At 47.4% G+C, this 14618-nt stretch overlaps 1 protein-coding gene across 3 annotated transcripts in view; it reads left to right on the plus strand.

Annotated features, from left to right (window-relative positions):
* Positions 1–1624: 1624 nt before the first annotated feature.
* ZNF592 (zinc finger protein 592) overlaps positions 1625–14618 on the plus strand; it is a 37689-nt gene continuing 24695 nt past the window's right edge. For 2 of the 3 annotated variants that reach the window (XM_040343103.1, XM_040343104.1), the window contains exons 1-2: positions 1625–1829; positions 12237–12362. The gene's annotated coding sequence lies outside the window, so the exon portion shown is untranslated. The remainder of the gene's footprint in view (positions 1830–12236; positions 12363–14618) is intronic. The other variant, XM_040343102.1, reaches the window with a different exon arrangement.

Below are 14618 nucleotides of genomic sequence, written 5' to 3' on the forward strand. Positions count from 1 at the left end.
TTGGTAAAGGTGAGGTGATGGTGGTACTGGTTTGGTAGAGGATGGTGGTTCTGGTTTAGTAAAGGTGAGGTGATGGTGGTGCCGATTTGGTGATAGTGGTCTTAGTTTGGTAAAGGTGAGGTGATGATGGTACTGGTTTGGTAAAGGTGAGGTGATGATGGTACTGGTTTGGTAAAGGTGAGGTGATGCTGGTTTGGTAAAGGTGAGGTGATGGCGATATTGGTTTGGTAAAGGTGAGGTGATGGCGGTATTGGTTTGGTAAAGGTGAGGTGATGGTGGTACTGGTTTGGTAGAGGATGGTGGTTCTGGTTTAGTAAAGGTGAGGTGATGGTGGTGCCGATTTGGTGATAGTGGTCTTAGTTTGGTAAAGGTGAGGTGATGATGGTACTGGTTTGGTAAAGGTGAGGTGATGGCGGTATTGGTTTGGTAAAGGTGAGGTGATGGCGGTATTGGTTTGGTAAAGGTGAAGTGATGGCGGTATTGGTTTGGTAAAGGGGAGGTGATGGCGGCATTGGTTTGGTAAAGGTGAGGTGATGGTGGTACTGGTTTGGTAGAGGATGGTGGTTCTGGTTTAGTAAAGGTGAGGTGATGGTGGTGCGATTTGGTGATAGTGGTCTTAGTTTGGTAAAGGTGAGGTGATGATGGTTCTGGTTTTATAAAGGTGAGGTAATGGTGGTACTGGTTTGGTAAAGGTGAGGTGATGGCGGTATTGGTTTGGTAAAGGTGAGGTGATACTGGTTTGGTAAAGGTGAGGTGATACTGGTTTGGTAAAGGTGAAGTGATTATGGTACTGGTTTGGTAAAGGTGAGGTGATGGTGGTACTGGTTTGGTAGAGGATGGTGGTTCTGGTTTAGTAAAGGTGAGGTGATGGTGGTGCGATTTGGTGATAGTGGTCTTTGTTTGGTAAAGGTGAGGTGATGATGGTTCTGGTTTTATAAAGGTGAGGTAATGGTGGTACTGGTTTGGTAAAGCTGAGGTGATGGCGGTATTGGTTTGGTAAAGGTGAGGTGATACTGGTTTGGTAAAGGTGAGGTGATACTGGTTTGGTAAAGGTGAAGTGATTATGGTACTGGTTTGGTAAAGGTGAGGTGATGGCGATATTGGTTTGGTAAAGGTGAGGTGATGGCGGTATTGGTTTGGTAAAGGTGAGGTGATGGTGGTACTGGTTTGGTAGAGGATGGTGGTTCTGGTTTAGTAAAGGTGAGGTGATGGTGGTGCCGATTTGGTTATAGTGGTCTTAGTTTGGTAAAGGTGAGGTGATGATGGTACTGGTTTGGTAAAGGTGAGGTGATGATGGTACTGGTTTGGTAAAGGTGAGGTGATGATGGTACTGGTTTGGTAAATGTGAGGTGATGGTGGTGCTGGTTTGGTGATAGTGGTCTTGGTTTGGTAAAGATGAGGTGATGGTGGTCCTGGTTTGGTGAGGACATAGTTGTCTCATAAACCTCCCCCCTCCCTGTAGTATTGGCTCAGTATATCTCCTCAGTCTTTGTCAGTTGAGTTCCCTTCCCTCCTCCACCCCGGAGATCGGTGTCCCCTCCGTGGCCTCTCCTGGCCGGCTCCCCCGTTCTCCTCCATAGCGCAGGCTCGGTCCCTCCCGCTTCCCGCCGTGCTCGGAGCAGCGCTGTGCCAGGTCCAGGCTCCGCCTGTGTCAGGCCTCGTCCCCCTCCTCCAGTGATCAGACCCCTCCTCTTCCCCAGGCCCAGTCTCTGTCCGCCATGTTAGTGTCTCCCGGTCCCGGCCTACTAATCAGGCCGATTCCCGGTGCCGTGTGCGGTGTGTGGGCTCGGTGCCCGGACGTGTGAGCGGTGCAGTCCGGACAGAACGGGGTGAGTAGAGGTGGCGCTCATCCTGGGGCCGGTGTATGAGGAGGAGACGGGCAGCACGGTGCAGGCTCCCCGCATAGACATGGATGTGCCCCGGGCTCAGCATTGTACAGCACACCGTGTACCGGCCATGTGTGTCCGGACTACGAGCAACACTGCACCGGGAGAATGAATGGGGGCCCACCTCATCATACTGCATGTGTACTACGCCCCCCCGCTGCCAGAGACCTCCACACTGACATTCCACTGCCAGGGACCCCTACACTTCATACTGACATTCCACTGCCAGGGACCCCTACACTTTATTCTGACATTCCACTGCCAGGGACCCCTACACTTCATACTGACATTCCACTGCCAGGGACCCCTACACTTCATACTGACATTCCACTGCCAGGGACCCCTAGACTTCATACTGACATTCCACTGCCAGGGACCCCTACTCTTCATACTGACATTCCACTGCCAGGGACCCCTACACTTCATACTGACATTCCACTGCCGGGGACCCCCTACACTTCATACTGACATTCCACTGCCAGGGACCCCTACACTTCATACTGACATTCCACTGCCAGGGACCCCTACACTTCATACTGCCAGGGACCCCTACACTTCATACTGACATTCCACTGCCAGGGACCCCTACACTTCATACTGCCAGGGACCCCTACACTTCATACTGACATTCCACTGCCAGGGACCCCTACACTTCATACTGACATTCCACTGCCAGGGACCCCTACACTTCATGCTGACATTCCACTGCCAGGGACCCCTACACTTCATACTGACATTCCACTGCCAGGGACCCCTACACGTTATACTGACATTCCACTGCCAGGGACCCCTACACTTCATACTGACATTCCACTGCCAGGGACCCCTAGACTTCATACTGACATTCCACTGCCAGGGACCCCTAGACTTCATACTGACATTCCACTGCCAGGGACCCCTAGACTTCATACTGACATTCCACTGCCAGGGACCCCTAGACTTCATACTGACATAACACTGCCAGGGACCCTTACACTTCATACTGACATAACACTGCCAGGGACCCTTACACTTCATACTGACATTCCACTGCCAGGGACCCCTACACTTCATACTGACATTCCACTGCCAGGGACCCCTACACTTCATACTGACATTCCACTGCCAGGGACCCCTACACTTCATACTGACATTCCACTGCCAGGGACCCCTAGACTTCATACTGACATTCCGCTGCCAGGGACCCCTACACTTCATACTGACATTCCGCTGCCAGGGACCCCTACACTTCATACTGACATTCCACTGCCAGGGACCCCTACACTTCATACTGACATTCCACTGCCAGGGACCCCTACACTTCATACAGACATTCCACTGCCAGGGACCCCTACACTTCATACAGACATTCCACTGCCAGGGACCCCTACACTTCATACAGACATTCCACTGCCAGGGACCCCTACACTTCATACAGACATTCCACTGCCAGGGACCCCTACACTTCATACAGACATTCCACTGCCAGGGACCCCTACACTTCATACAGACATTCCACTGCCAGGGACCCCTACACTTCATACAGACATTCCACTGCCAGGGACCCCTACACTTTATACTGACATTCCACTGCCAGGGACCCCTACACTTTATACTGACATTCCACTGCCAGGGACCCCTACACTTCATACTGACATTCCACTGCCAGGGACCCCTACACTTCATACTGACATTCCACTGCCAGGGACCCCTACACTTCATACTGACATTCCACTGCCAGGGACCCCTACACTTCATACTGACATTCCACTGCCAGGGACCCCTACACTTCATACTGACATTCCACTGCCAGGGACCCCTACACTTCATACTGACATTCCACTGCCAGGGACCCCTACACTTCATACTGACATTCCACTGCCAGGGACCCCTACACTTCATACTGACATTCCACTGCCAGGGACCCCTACACTTCATACTGACATTCCACTGCCAGGGACCCCTACACTTCATACTGACATTCCACTGCCAGGGACCCCTACACTTCATACTGACCGACCTACCTCCTGTCATACAGGGAGCCCTACACTGACCTATCCCCTGCCATAGAGAGACCTCCACACTGACATTCCACTGCCAGGGATCCCTACACTTCATACAGACGTTCCACTGCCAGGGACCCCTACACTTCATATTGACATTCCACTGCCAGGGACCCCTACACTTCATACTGACGTTCCACTGCCAGGGACCCCTACACTTCATACTGACCGACCTACCTCCTGTCATACAAGGAGCCCTACACTGACCTACCCCCTGTCATAGAGGGACCCCCTACACTGACTTACCTCCTGTCATAGAGGGACCCCCCACACTGACCTACCCCCTGTCATACAGGGACCCCCCACACTGACCTACCCCCTGTCATACAGGGACCCCCCACACTGACCTACCTCCTGTCATAGAGGGACCTCCCACACTGACCTACCTCCTGTCATAGAGGGACCCCTACACTTCATACTGACCAACCTACCTCCTGTCATACAGGGACCCCTACACTGACCTACCTCCTGTCATAGAGGGACCCCCACACTTTATACTGACCGACCTACCTCCTGTCATAAAGGGACCCCCTACACTGACCTACCCCCTGTCATAAAGGGACCCCCTACACTGACCTACCCCCTGTCATAGAGGGACCCCCTTACACTGACTTACCCCCTGTGATAGAGGGACTCCTACACTGTCCCACCTCCTGTCATAGAGGGACCCCTACACTGTCCCACCTCCTGTCATAGAGGGACCCCTACACTGCATACTGACATACCCCCTGTCATAGTGGGACCCCTACATTGACCTATCCCCTATCATAGAGGGACTCCTACACTCCCCACTGTCCCCCCACTGCCAAGGACCACTACACTGCATACTGACCTACCCCCTGTCATAGAGGGACCCCTACACTGCATTGTGACCTACCCTCTGTCATAGAGGGACCCCTACACTGCACTGTGACCTACCCCCTGTCATAGAGCGACCCCTACACTGCATTGTGACCTACCCCCTGTCATAGAGCGACCCCTACACTGCATTTTGATTTACCCCCTGTCATAGAGGGACCCCTACCCTGACCTACCTCCTGTCATAGAGGGACCCCTACCCTGACCTACCTCCTGTCATAGAGGGACCCCTACCCTGACCTACCTCCTGTCATAGAGGGACCCCTACCCTGACCTACCTCCTGTCATAGAGGGACCCCTACCCTGACCTACCTCCTGTCATAGAGGGACCCCTACCCTGACCTACCTCCTGTCAGAGGGACCCCTACCCCCTGTCATAGAGGGACCCCTACACTGTATACTGGCCTACTTCCTGTCATAGTGGGACCCCTACACTGACCTACCGCCTGTCATAGAGGGACCCCTACACTGACCTGCCCCCTGTCATAGAGGGACCCCTACACTGTATACTGGCCTACTTCCTGTCATAGTGGGACCCCTACACTGACCTATCCCCTGTCATAGAGGGACCCCTACACTGACCTACCTCCTGTCATAGAGGGACCCCTACACTGTATACTGGCCTACTTCCTGTCATAGTGGGACCCCTACACTGACCTACCTCCTGTCATAGAGGGACCCCTACACTGACCTGCCCCCTGTCATAGAGGGACCCCTAAACTCCACACTGAACCCCCACTGTCAGGGACCCCTACACTGCACACTGACCTACCCCCTGTCAAAGAGGGACCCCTAAACTGCATACTGACTGACCTACCCCCTGTCATAGAGGGACCCCTATACTCCACACCAACCTACCTCTTGTCATAGAAGGACCCCTATTCTGCCTACATGAATGTTATAGCAGAATCCTCCCTTAACATTCATGAGTGCTCAGCAGATTGCCCCATTAATGCCTCCATGTGTGCTCAGCAGAGTCTACCCCCTACTAATGCCCATGTAGAGCCACGACTCCCTTTAACGTGTGTCTGCTTAGCAGAGCCCTTTATAATATCCATGTGTGCCCAGCAGTGTCCCCCCTCCTCTAAGTCAATGTGTGCCCAGCAGAGGTCTCGTTAAAGTGATTTTAAAGGTTTACTTTTTTATCTGTAATATAATAAACGTGTCATACTTGCCTGCTCTGTGCAATGCTCTTCGGGGGTCTCGTGCTGGTGCTTCTGGCTCCTCCCCTTTTCTGCATGTCCCCATAGCAAGCAGCTTGCTCATAAGTGAGTGAGAAACTTTTATAGCGCGACACATGCGAACTGAATCGCCTCAGGGCGCTTGGTATCCATTTCCTACTATATTTTGCCTTCAGAAGAGATGGGTTTTGAGTTTTTTCCTGAAGGCCTGGTGATTCACCTCCATTGGGATGCTGGTTGGTAAAGCGTTCCACAGTCTAGGTCCTTGAACTGCAAATCTTCGTTCTCCTTTGGACTTATATCTGGCCTTGGGTATCTGGAGTAGATTTTGGTTAGGAGAACGGAGAACGCGATTGGGGTTGTGAGCTTTTATTTTTTCACATAGATATTGGGGGGCATCTCTTTGAACACATTTGTGCGTCAGGCAGAGTGCCTTAAACGTAATTCGGTCTTTTACTGGCAACCATTGACGGGATCTCAGGGAGGGGGAGATTGATTCCCAGGGTCTTTTCCCTGTTACTAGTCGTGCCGCCGGGACGACTTGTAGCCGAGCAATTTTGTATTTTGGGAGTCCGAGGTAAAGGGCATTGGCATAGTCGAGTCTGGAGGGAACGAGTCTACGTAGTAGGCGCAGCAGATTGTGCGATCCGCTGACTACTGAACTTATTTGTGCATCCAATGACATCTCGGTGTCAAAATGACTCAGAGACTTTTGACTTTGGTGCTTGGGGTGATGGTTTGTCCCAAAATGGGCGGGGGTGTCCATGTTGTCATGGCCAATCTTCTGGAGCAGAAGAAGTTCTGTTTTTGAGCCATTGGGTTTAAGGTAACTCTCTGTCATCCAATTTTCTATCAAAGTAAGGCATTTCTCTAGTCCGAGATAATGATCCTTTTTGTTGCTGATGCGAAAGTAGAGTTGGGTGTCACCTGCGTAGGAATGGTAGAGTAAATTCTGGTTGCTGATGATTTCGAGGAGAAGGCGCAGATAAATGTTGAATAGTACGGGCGACAAGGGGGACCCCTGAGGGACTCCGCATGACACTGTGCGTTTTTCAGAAGTGAAAGGTCCTAGTTTCACTATTTGTGATCGGTTTTGGCTGGCTGGGCTGTGTGTGTCTTGCCCCCGCTATCCCCTCACAGGCTGTGATTTGATAGCAGAAAGAGTCAATGGCTCCTGCTGCTGCCTCCACATCCAATAAAGAGGGGGAGAGCCGCTGCTGTTGGGCACAGGGCTGGATCTTGATTGGCTCAGGTAATGGCGAGGACATCTCATGGGGACACTAGTTCTGGTGACCTGGGGGTCCCCAAGGAATTCCATTATTTTTCAAGGATTTCACCACTTCCTGTTTAGGTTATGGGACAGGAAGTGAAGGGAAATCTCCCCAATAGGACACAGATGGCCAAAAAAAAGATGATTGGAGTTGCTTTATCTAAAATGGAAAAAATATGTTTGCCTATAATTCTACTTTATTGCAGAGAATGCATTAAAGGGTCACTAAAGGATTTTTTTTTTAAGCTAGCTTTACCTTACTGCAGTCCTGGTTTCATGTCCTCATTGTTCGTTTTTGCTTTGATGTTGCTGTAATTCCTCTCTGTTCTGGACACTTCCTGGTTGTCTGTTTCCTGATCACCACAGTACTGGGAGATTTCTCACTGTGGTGACTAATCAAGGAGGTGTGTCTAAAACCCCTCAGCACCAATCCAGTTTCGTTTTGCAAAACCTTCACTGCCCTCTATTGGCTCTCTGGCTCTGTACATCAGAGAACCAGGAAACAACAGCAAAAACGAAACTTCTGCCTTTGCAACCACTGTGTTTTAGATATGTCGTTGGTTCATATGATGCCTGATAGTCCTAGCCACCAACCGCAGCCAAGTGATGGGGGAGGGCTGTGGATCTGGCCTGGGTCACTGCTGGCTGGCAGGGTCACATGCAGCAGTCTATTTATTGTGATCATAGATTGGCACATCCTTTACCAGCCAGCCAGGATGTTTTAATGGGCAGTTGCTGCGGTCTGGATAGAATCTTGTAGCCAAACTTTGGAGGCCCTTGCTTTAACCACTTGAACTCCAGAAGATTTACCCCCATTAATGACCAGGCCATTTTTTGCGATACGGCAATGTCCTTTTTTTTTTCTCACAAATAGAGCTTTCTTTTAGTGGTATTTGAATTACCTCTGTTTTATATTTTTTATGCTATAAACAAAAAAGGGCCGACAATTTCGAAACAAAAACATATTTTTTTATTTATTTACTTTTTGCTATGAAACATATCAAAACATTTGATTTCTTCCTCACGTTAGGCCTCATTCACACTTGGCGGACTCCGTTCCTACAGAGTCCTCCTGCTCCCGTCAGCTTAGCGGGAGATCAGTCCGCAGATCTCCGCTGAGCCGACGGATGACAAGCTCCTCTCTGCTCACTGAGCGGGGAGGGGCTTGTCGGGCACCGCTGCGTCCTATGGAGCGATCTGATGAAAATGGACAGCATGTCCGTTTTCATCAGATCTTATCAGATCCGATACGCATGGACGGATGAGGACGTGGCCCCCATACGTCTTGTTTTTAGCGGATCGGGTCGGATGTCAGCGGACATCCGACGCTCCATAGGAATGCATGGAACGGCCGTTCAGGTCCGTGACAGATGGGCCCAAAGTGTGAATAAGGCCTAAGAGTTGCAATAATTTGTAACAATGTATCTCACCGCCCCTCATTGCACACATAATTTATCACTTTGTGAGGTGACAGGGCGGTCCCTGCATACTGTGCAGGGACCGCCCTGTCTTTTCTCCGCTCTCCCCTATGGGGGGATCGGATGAACACGGACCGTATGTCCGTGTTCATCCGATCCGCAGACAGAAGAAAAAATAGGATTTTCTTCCGTCCGCAAAATCGGATCTTTGCGGAGGCGGGTGATTACGGGTGTCAGCGGATGTTTATCCGCTGACACCCGCAATCACATAGGGACCAATGTATGTCCCGTTTTCATCCACAAACAGATGGATGAAAATGCGGACATACGGTCCGCACATGTGAAAGGGGCCTTAGGAAATCAATCCTTTAAAAATTAGAGGCGTCGCACAAGTTTCCCAGTCATGTGATTTTATTTCTTTATATAGAACTGACATGCATGGTATGCTGTACATACTGTATTTTCACATCGGTCCATGCCCTCAAGAAGCTTACAATCTAAAGTCCCTGTTTCACATAAGAGCCAATTTGGGCCCCAGACAAATTACCTACCAGCGAGGGACGTGGCGATAGCAGGTGAGTGGATGCCCGCTGCCATGATGGTTCTGAAATGACAGGTGCTCTTTAAATGTAAGGGCTGTAGTTAGAATCTTTAATGTTTGCAAACAAAATTAAGGTTTCCTATTTAGGATAATAAGCTGTCAGGTTACTAAAACAGCGATATCAGAACTGATTCAATCATACAGATTGTTGTGTTCATAGATTTGCAAAACAATGGGATAAAAGAATATTCCTGAACTTTGTTTTATCTCATGGTTACTGTGAAATTGTGTGAATGCATCAATGCAGTGCATGTTATCTCAGCTTGGATTCATTGAATGAGTTTACCAAAAATGTAAATATTGCAGAATATACAGCCTATACATGTTGCACAAATAGGCTCCATTTCATGCTGAATAAACTAAATTATTAATGTATCTTAAATAGAAAACTACCTTTGGACAGATTTTTACTCAAAAAGCATTTTATTAGAATACATTTTTTTTTTTTTTAAATCATTGTTTCTTATCCACCCTGCCTTTTCCCCGCAGCCTGTGTTTTATATGGATGCAGGAGCTCTTTGCTCCCGCCGCTGTTGATCAAAAGCTGTGATGCGGGGGGGCAGGACCAAGTCCCGCTGTCTGTGTCAATGGATGCAGCAGCAGGACTTGGGAGCAAGTGGCTTTCCGTGGTGGCACCTGATGACGAGGAGAAGCCAGGAGTGCCGACGGGGGACCCCAGAAGAGGAGGATTAGGGCTGCTCTGGGCAAAACCATTGCACAGAACAGGTAAGTATAGAAATGTATGTTTTACTTTTATTTTTTTATTGTACGTTTACAATCACTTTAAGGTAAAAAATATCCCATTAGTTGTATCATCCCTGACTTCCCTTATACTTATCTGAGTCTTCTTTCCAACGCTGTGTCCATCTGCAGCAGCGCTATATCCTCTCTCCTCACAGGACATTGAGACACCATCTAGAGCCATTGGCTCCTGCTCTTGTCAATCAAATGCTGTGAGGAGGTAGTGGGGTTTGGGTCCAAGCCACACTGCATGTGTTTATGGATGCACACAGCTCATCTCCATAGCAAGCCCACAAGTGTGTCACCGTAGGAAGTAGCTTCCCATGGGGGTGCACAGAGAAGATGGTATGCTAAGAGTGCTGGTTGGGGACCCCAAAAGAGGAGGTACAGGGCTGCTTTGTGCTGTATAATATTGCACAGAGTGGTCCCTTACCTCTTTGGCAGTCCTAAGCTGCTCACTCATTTACTTTGGCGTGCCCACTAGGCAAGCTGTGCGCTATGTGGGCACTCGTATTTGCATGCTCCCGATCCTGGCTGTGTACGCCTATTAACACGCAGTGCTGGCGAGCCAGAGTTTGGCTGACGGCAGCAGGAACCTATGGCTCCCACAGCAGGAATGCTCCCACAGCAGGAACCTATGGCTCCTGTTAGACCAGGAAGAGATGAGAGGTGTGCTGCAGCCAGGACAGCGCTGGATCAGTGAGGAGTCAGGTAAATGTGTAGGGATGGGGGAAGGGAAAGGAAAGGAAACAGTGGGGAGTTTTGTACATTAATGCAGAGAATGCATCAAGGTAGCAAACCATTTTGACTTTAGAATCCCTTTAATATATTGATTTTACATTTTGACCACAGATATGCTTTAAAGTTTATGGCTGTGTCCCAGCAGAGAGATTTCCCTTTCCTTCCTGCCTCAGAGACAGCAGGAAGTAAGAGGGAACTCTGCAATGCAAGAGGATTTGTCACAAAAAACAGGTTACCCCATTGGAAGATTTCCACTCGCCTGCAATTCCAGTGACAGACATTGAATTTCCCACCATTTTCTATAAAGGAGATGGTAGTCACCAGGACAAATAAAGTGGGTTATTCCCACCAGCAGGGACACAGACATCCCCATTGAAAGGTTTCCTCTCTCCTCCAATCATTGTGACAAATATGTTGAATTTCATATCCTTTGTAAACCGGAGAGTGGTTTCTAGGACGGATTATAGGGTGAAACACAGTAATAAAGCTAGACTGAGGGGGGGGGGGGTCGCAAAGTTCCTTATTAAAAGAGATGGGGGGGGTTCAAAATCATACTTGCCTAGATGGATGCAGCATCGGTCCCTGGCCGGTTTCAAGGCTGAGAAGCAAGCGATCAAAGACCGCTGATCGCTCGGTTCTCAGAGCTCCTTGAGCAAAGAGCTGGTGACTCAGTCACCGCTGTCTTCTCTGCCCCCCGCACTCACTGGAGCACTTTGCTGTGTAGGGGGCAGGAGCGGCTGGCTCAGCCTCTCAACGGCTCGCTGAGATGCTGAGCCAGGTGCCAATCAAAGGTCATGGGCAGGTCCTGACTTGACCTGACCGGCTCTGCGATGTCAGCCGACAGTGGTCTTCAGCCCGCTGTCTGCTGAAAATGAGACGCAGGAGTGCAGAACGAACTACTCTCCTGTGATCCACAGGAGAAGTACAGCCAAAGCTGGTTTGGCTGTGCTTCTTCTTTAACAAACTGGAATTTTTGCCAGGATCATTGTATATTGTTTGCACTTAATAAACAGTTATGGCAAAACATACTCGATGATACATTTTACAGACCCCCCAAAAGAGTAAATAATCAAAGCTCATTGTTGGGGTTTACACACACTTTACCAATGGCTATTTGGTGTTATTCCAGTGTGGCTAACCTTGTGCCACAAAATACTATTCAATAATATAATGAGCTTTCCAACTGTTCTACAATCCAGTATCGGATTTGTTTTTGTTGGCTTACGGCTGTAGGTGTTGGCAGCTTTTTCTGCTTTGTGTGCTTTACTGCACCCCAATATTCAAAATATTTGTGTATTGTGAAGGGTTATCCAGATCAAAACATATCAGCAAATACAGTATGTGTATATTAATGCCAGGTTGGATCTACTGATCATTAATAAAAGGAAATTTTAGCTAAACATATCTTGTTCCTGGCTACAATTTGGCCTGTAATATATTTCCCATAGGCTCAAAGTATTCCCATCATTCACTACGGTTAATTTTCTCTTATCTCCAGGTGGCATCTTTTTGCCTTGAACATCTCCTGTGGTTATTTGGACACCTGATGGGCATGTCAGGAGCAAAGCAGAAAACATCCTAGAGACACTGGGCCGGAACGAATCTCAAACATAAGACATATAGGGTGAGCAAAGATCCCATGGATTCTGCTTTTACCTCTCAGTATTTTATTTTGTTATGCTTACTTTAGTTTGGCAGGTGCTATACTATGCTTTTTATTAGATTGTGTTTTTATTGCCATATGCACAAAACAAAAGAAAATTACAGAACACAAATACATAGAATCAAGTATTACAATGCTTTTTCGATACAGTACAGGTATTCTATACATCCTTCACTGCATATGTACATAAAGCATTTTGTTTTCTGTAAATCAGTCCAGAACAAAAAAAATAAAACACAAAAGGGTAAACGCCCCAAATTGTTTTGGAGTGGGCTGCTACTTTTCACCTTCTATTATACCATACTTGATGGTTTCATCTGAGTTCTCATGTCAGGTCGGATGAAGGCACGCAGCATCCCATGAATTACAACAAAAACCTTCCAAGATATTCTACTATTTCTCCCCCTGTCAGCCACTGTTTTCATGGATTCTACCCATCTGGCCCAAATTCTGGCATCATAAGTCATTCTGTATAGGGGAACATTACAGTTGACCAGAGATTTCCAGGCTGATAATGTAAGTAGTCCGTCAATTTGGTAGAAGTGCTAGTTTTTTGTAATTTTTAAGTTTTTTTTTTTTTTTTTTTTATATTTTTTTATTAACATTTGTGTTATCAAGCTACAAGCACAAATAAAATAAAGTATATTACCGTATTTATCTGCATATAACACACACAGGCGTATAACACGCACCTTCATTTTAAGTGGGAAGTTTCAGGAAAAAAACGTAAAATTTTAAATAAAGAACTTTTGAAGCAAAGTAAGGATCAATGCCCATCTGCAGCTTCGCAATTGCCCATCAATGCAGTTTGATTAATGCCCATCTGTAGACTCCTCATTGCCATGAATACAGCCCGATCAATGCCCATCTTGGGAGGGGGGCGGGATGAGCGCCATCAGATTACATACAGCAAGAATTTCCTGTTTTCTCAGCGGCCTCTTTAACCACTTCCTTACTGGGCACTTAAGCCCCCTTCCAGCCCAGAGGACTTTTTGCGATTCGGCACTGCGTCGCTTTAACTGACAATTGCGCGGTCGTGCGACGTGGCTCCCAAACAAAATTTATGTCCTTTTTCCCCCAACAAATAGAGCTTTCTTTTGATGGTATTTGATCACCTCTGCGGTTTTTATTTTTTGCGCTATAAACAAAAATAGAGCGACAATTTTGAAGAAATTTTTTTTTATTTTACTTGTTGCTATAATAAATAGCTCAATTTTTTTTTTTTTTTTTTTTATTTTATCCTCAGTCTAGGACGATACATGTTCTACATATTTTTAGTAAAAAAAATCAAAAAAAAATCGCAATAAGCGACTGGTTTGCGCAAAAGTTATAGCGAACTGTACAGAATTATTTTTTTTTTATTATTTTTTTTTTACTAGTAATGGCGGCGATCTGCGATTTTTATTGCGACTGCGACATTATGGCGGAAACATCGGACACTTTTGACACATTTTTGGCACCATTCACATTTATACTGCAATCAGTGCTATAAATATGCACTAATTACTGTATAAATGTGACTGGCAGGGAAGGGGTTAACACTAGGGGGTGAGGAAGGGGTTAAATGTGTACCCTAATATTAGTGTTCTAACTGTGGGGGAAGGGGGGTGACTGGGGGAGGTGACCGATCTGTGTCTCTATGTACAAGAGACACAGATCCGTCTCCTCTCTCCCCTGACAGCACCGCTGTCTGTGAGAGCCGGGAATGAGAAATGATCTCCTATGTAAACATGAGAAAGATAAGCTGGCAGCCACTGCTTACCACCAAAAATACTAGTTCTAGGCTATCCATTGCAATATTTTGGTTTCTCAGTCCAAAGCTGGCATGTGGCAAGTGAAGTCATGCTTGTTCAGGTTAGTAGATCCAAATTTTGAAGCCAGAGGATTTATATGTCAGACATGCAGCTTGCATTTTCAAGATCAACAATGGCTGCCTTCATATTTCTCTTATGGCAGGTTTCCTTTCACAAATGTTACTTGGTTGCATTTATTTTAAAGTGTATAATATGAAGAGTTGACCAGATTGCCAAAGCAATGCTTTGTTAGTCTTGCTAAGTTTTCTTGCACTTGTGTTTTTTTCTCTTTTTTAAAGTTCTTGGTTAAAGGGATGCAGGCATGCCATGCGGTATTACTGTATGATTATTGTGCTCCCAGATGCATTTTTAGGGAAAGTGTAAATTTTATGATAGAAATTACTTATTTACTAATCTGGTTATC

This window comes from Rana temporaria, chromosome 3 (assembly GCF_905171775.1).
Source record: "Rana temporaria chromosome 3, aRanTem1.1, whole genome shotgun sequence".
In the NCBI taxonomy this organism is placed as follows: domain Eukaryota; kingdom Metazoa; phylum Chordata; class Amphibia; order Anura; family Ranidae; genus Rana; species Rana temporaria.